This window comes from Raphanus sativus, chromosome 5, assembly GCF_000801105.2.
Source record: "Raphanus sativus cultivar WK10039 chromosome 5, ASM80110v3, whole genome shotgun sequence".
NCBI lineage: Eukaryota > Viridiplantae > Streptophyta > Magnoliopsida > Brassicales > Brassicaceae > Raphanus > Raphanus sativus.
This window is the reverse complement of record NC_079515.1, coordinates 10,601,005-10,606,888: the sequence shown is the minus strand read 5'-3', so window position 1 is coordinate 10,606,888 and position 5,884 is coordinate 10,601,005. Positions and strand designations below refer to the sequence as shown.

The window sequence follows — 5,884 nt, the reverse complement described above, 5'->3', positions numbered from 1 at the left end:
GAAATGAAATTTGGTTCTTTCGGAGCTTTTTATAGACTTGGGAATAAACAAAGACCCGTTTATGTACGTGGATATTAACTAGTTTTATAACCAATATTAAAATGCAAAAATATTGGGTAAACGTCCTATACATGTATAAATTTACCCTTTTCTCTTACGAAAATAAACTAGGTCTATATTCAGATACTTATGGGTTATATCAGGTGATTAAATCTTGCAGGACTCCGAAAACTTTGGTTTTTGCTCATAAATTAATTGTCCCAAAACAGGGCTTATAAATTTAATTACATATTCATTAATGTTTTATATCGAAAATTTTGTGATTCAAATGTCAAAAATAAAACTTATTATCATTTATACATATTAATTGAAAAATATTACTAAATCTTTTAGATATTATGTAAATAGAACCTTTGACACAAATTTTATATATTTTTAAGTATATGTAAACTTTTTAATGTATCTTTAGATTTTATTGCTACAGAATTTTATAAAAATCACTAAAAAATTATTCTGGATATTTGGTTTTACAAAATACTTGTACAGCTCTAGATTACTTCAAAAACTGTAATTTTTAAAAAATTATTAAAGATAGTGTCTTAGAAATAAATGAAGTTGTAGACAACATCTAAAGCAAATAACAATCACACCCTGACAGCTGTTATGATATATAAAAAATGAGTACAGATGAAATTATCTTTATCAACCGTGAATCCAATAAAGACATTCGTTCCGTAAATTCCAATTGTGTTCACAGGGTAAATAATGCGATTCTTTCATATTCCCATTCAAAGGAAAGTTCAAAAATATATCCACATTGAAACAGTAGTGGTATTTTAAGGCTAATTAGTAATTATTACAGTATTAATACTTTTTGTTGTTTATGAAATAAATAAAATAGAATTAAAAGCTAGGAAAGGTGAGGTCAGTGTGTGGACCGATGCTACAGTTGAATATATCCAAGAATACGGTCAGGTTCGACCATCAATTTGCTTATGACAAAAACCACTTGCTAATAGAATATTTACACCACTCGGACTGCCACCTCACATCACGAATATTTGTTTCCCTTTGTAAATCTTTTTTTCTTTTCTTTTTTGGATCAAAAAAAAACTTTTTTCATTTTACAACAACGAATTAATGAAAATCATGAAATAAAATATGTCGACCGCAGAACCTTATACAAAATCTTTATCTCTTGATGTTTCATTGTTCATGAATGATTGACGATTTATGGAACCTTATATATGTAGTTTACAAACTCACAATCACGTCACCACTGTAGTGTTCAGGGATTACGAAACTACATTATTCAAGAACGTTAATAATCTATTCGACATTTCAATAGTTCTTCAGTCAGTGATGACATGATTGTAAGTTGCAACATGCAATGAATGAGAAAACTACTACAGTATAATTTCTTCAAATCCTGATTAGAAGGATTTATTTCTTTGAAAAAATAGTTCAACATATTTTGAACCTCATCATAAGAAAATATACGGACGTACAGAATAAACTCTTGTCATAAAAAAAAATTGTTTAGGCAACAGACTGAATCAATATTGTATAATTGGAACATAGGAAATATGATAGAGTACATGTTCATTGCGTTCATCTTATAAAAAGATCTTAAATTTGGCCGACTGATTGATTACTAATTATAAAGCTCATCAGCTTTGACCAGACTAATCTTTGAACTGAAGCTGCCACGAAATTATCTAATTTTCTTCATACGTCAACTTTTTTTTTTTGATCAATTTTTTTTTTGATTAAGCGTCAAATTTCTTATAGACAATGATGTGCACGTGGGATGTGTAAAACTAAAGGTAGCTAAAGAATTGGATAATGTAGCGCTTGATCAGTTTCTTGGTGGCTGGGATCCCCACATTCAACATGTGTTAAATAAAAGTATAAAACATTCATGATCGACCTACCTGTTTTTTCTCTAAAATTATTAACCCAGTAGCTAAATATTACTCCTTCAAAATATTTTTTTTGTTACATAAAAATGATCATTTTTAAATATCAATAATATTTATAATTAGTTTTTTTTCTTAAATTAAAAACATTTCATTAAAACCCATAAAAAGGGATACGGTGGTTACAGATTCCGGTTTTAACTAATATTTATAATTAGTTAAATATGTGTACTAGTAAATTATAAATATATTTCAATTGTTTTTTTAATTTGTTCAGTTTGTTCAGTTTTAGAACATTAAATTTCAATTTATTTTAAATAATATTCTAAATTTATTTATAATTTAGACTTTGAAATTTATTTGACGTTCATGATCATGAATGTTAAATTTAGTTAATGATCATGAACGATAAATTACAGTGATTATTATTCCGGCTTTTCATTTCAATTTTTTTCTTAATATATTCTAAATGATCATGAATGTTATATTTCAGTTGATCATTAAGTATAAATAAATTTCAATTGTTTTCTTAATATATTTCAATCATTCTTAATTTGTTCAGTCTGTTCAAATTTCATCACAATTATAATTATCCCCTAGACTATATTTGAGAATTGATTTTACCACATGTCATCTCTACAATCATTTTCAGAAAAATAATATGACATGGCTACTAAAATTGATGACATGGTTTATAGATTAATATGACATGTACAGTTACATACATTTATTGTCGATTTATATTTTGGAAATTTTTTAAGATTATGGTAATAACACATAAATCATCATTAAAATAAATATATTCAACTATGGCATCTAAATTTCGAAATATCATTTAATTATTTATTTTAAAGTTATAAAATTTTCAAAAAAATGTATACAATTTTTTACAAAATTATAAAATTAAATCCTAAATCATTGGTTTCTTATATACTGTATATCTACAAATTTTATAACTATTGTTTAATTTTAATTTTTGAAAATTATGCAATTTTTACATATTTATTTAATATATTTAATTAAAATAAATAGATAAAAAATTCTACCTAAGATTAGAATTTTAAATATATACATGCATATTCTTAAATATAACTTAAAATAAAAAAATTGTTTTTATCTTTATTTCTATCTTTATTTAAATCAAATTTATACTGAATTATTGATAAAAAAATAAAATTTACAATATTAATAAAAAATTAAATATAATTTATATTTATCTGTTAAAATATATTTTTAAATTGTTTTATTGCACATGGTGCAAGAAGACACCTAGTTTTAAAATATAGAATAAACTAAGGTTGTATTATAATTTTCTAAATTTATTTTCAGAACATAAAAATTATTAATCAGAAGATTTAATATTCCAATGACTAGGGCTGGGCGTTCGGGTACCCATTCGGGTTTCGGTTCAGTCATTCGAGTTTCGGGTTTTCGGGGTCAAAGATTTCAGCCCCATTCGAATATTTCTAAATTTCGGTTCGGGTTCGGTTCGGATCTTTGCAGGTTCGGATAACCCATTTAAAATATTTTTCAAATTTTCAAAATTTATTATATACTTTAAATTTCAAAATCTATAAGAAAGATAATATATTACATATAAATTTTCATAACATATATGTCAAAATACCTTAATTTAACATATAAATTGATTTTCTTTGAATATTTGGATAAAGAATCAATAGATATTTAACTATTTGGTGTTTTCAGTATACTTTAACTATTTTAAATATTTACTTTTGACTATTTGCGAGTATTTTGGAAAACTTAAAAGTATCTTATATATTTTTAAACTTTTTAATATACATTATATATAAAAATAATGTATATATTTAAGTATATAAATTTATTTCGGATACATTCGGGTACCCAAAATATTTCGGTTCGGATCGAATTCGGTTTCGGTTCTTTAAATACCAAAATTTTGAACCCGTTCGGATATTTAATCAATTTCGGTTCGGTTTCGGTGCTACTTTTTCGGATCGAGTTCGGTTCGGTCTTTCGGGTTCGGATTTTTTGTCCAGCCCTACCAATGACAATGAAAAGCTAAAGTTTTGCGAAACAGAAACAACAACTTCATATCATCCAACAAAAAGAAGTAATAAACTTAATAAAAAGAACGTCTAACATCGCCTATGAATCTATGATCCTACCAACCGTAAGCAAACTCGCAGTCTCTCAAGTTAAGTTCACTCCGTTTCACAAGCAGAAGATGATTTTGAAGTATTAGCTTGGTGAACGAACGTCACTTGGATCCCAAGTCGAGCTAATGCAGCTTTCAAGACTTCAAGACTAGAAATTTCCTTAATTAATATCACCTCCGGATTCCATGTTTACAATTGATCTGTGAGATTGCTTCAGTGCAACTTGAGCTTGAGACAAAGATGTAGTAGCAATGACTTTATCGTATGGTAGTGCCTCATGTAATATCTCATAATCTCTCACTGCTTCAACTCATTTTTCTAGCTACTGTTTCAGGAAGAAGCTTAGAACAAGTGGAAAAGGGCCAAAAATAAACAAGCTACACTACATAGTTTTTACCTTTCTGTATGACAGAGCACTTTGAACTAGTTCAACGTTCTTCTTGAAAATTTTAATTTCAATGTTATATGGCTCGAGATCTCTAAAGTTTTTCTGCAGTTCAGCTGCATCTTTGTACCTGCAAGAATTCATTCTCATTAGCCAGGTTTAGTATTTGCAACCAACATAACAATGAACAAGTAACCAGTATATCAAGAAGTCTAAATAATAAATCTCACCTTTCTAGAGCGAAACTTATTTGTGATTTGACAAAAAAAAAACTGTAGGCTTTAGAGATCATATCGGCAACCCAAATGTGTGACCGTGAGAAAGAGGCTGGTATCGGTTCTACTTTGGTGACAGCTGCTAGTTCTGTTTGAGCTGTATCAAGCCGGTTGAGTTTTACTTGTGCTTCAACTGTACACATAGCTAGCTGCAGTTGCGAGATAAAGTAAAATACTTAGAAAATCATCATAAATACCTAGCCGGTTAAGGTGTTCGATTTTGATTCTTCATAAGGTAAAGAGAAATTAATACAAAAATATTTGTTCTTTACCTTAGTAGACTTAGAAGCTGTACACTTGCTTCGTCCAAACATTATTCAATTCACCGCGTCTTCTTGCATTAATGCGTTTATATTCAAGTGTTTTTCTACTTGATTAGTCAATATCATGTATGAACCATATGATGATTCTGTCACAAGTTTCCTCCCATCATCGAAGTGACTTAAACTGCAACCTAATCAAAGACTCGAATGATTAGATATAATATCTCTTTTAAATTAAAAAAAGAATGCAGAAACAAATCAGTTATACCTTAAACAGAAAAAAGGCAAAAATCGTCACGAGCCTCTATATAATTTGGATCCAGTTTTATGGCTTCTTCGCACTGGTTCCCAGCTTCACCAGTCCGTCCAAATTTCGGCAATGCAGCTGCTGGTTTGTTGTGATAGTTCGCACTCTTAGGTGAGAGCCCTATTGCTCGTTCATTGTATTTCAAAGCCTCACTGAAACGACCTTCGTAGAACATTCTATCTCCACATGAGTTATTATTTTATTGAATTGAAATATGAGACGAATACGTTGGCTTCTCAGGAGAGAAGATCCTACTTAACCAACCAAAGTGGCTGGAAGGGGCACATCGAGTAATATCGGGAACATTGATCACTGGAATCCAACAGTACCTCTCTGCAAAATTACAAAAAGAAAGATAACGATCTCATGGCCCATAATTTTCCTTAGCGTTTCCATCTCCAGAACAAAATGTAAGACCAAATAATAGTTATGACAATAAAAATCATTCAAAGTCTATGACGATTGTCTCGTTAACACATAAATAATCGAATTGCTTTTGTCGGGTATATATGTGAAAGAATGTAACAGAAAGTTTCAACCCATCCCAGATAAAAATCGTTCACTTCATTGTAGTTTCTCCTCCTCACGAATATG

The 5,884-nt window shown here is 29.0% G+C and overlaps 1 long non-coding RNA gene across 1 annotated transcript; it reads right to left on the bottom strand.

Moving 5' to 3' along the window:
* Window positions 1-3,954: 3,954 nt before the first annotated feature.
* Window positions 3,955-5,667, bottom strand: LOC130512752 (uncharacterized). Its single transcript, XR_008946337.1, has 4 exons — window positions 5,252-5,667; window positions 4,993-5,174; window positions 4,676-4,869; window positions 3,955-4,575 (listed from the first exon to the last, which is right to left on the bottom strand). It is a non-coding gene; the product is annotated as an uncharacterized LOC130512752 (long non-coding RNA).
* Window positions 5,668-5,884: the final 217 nt, after the last annotated feature.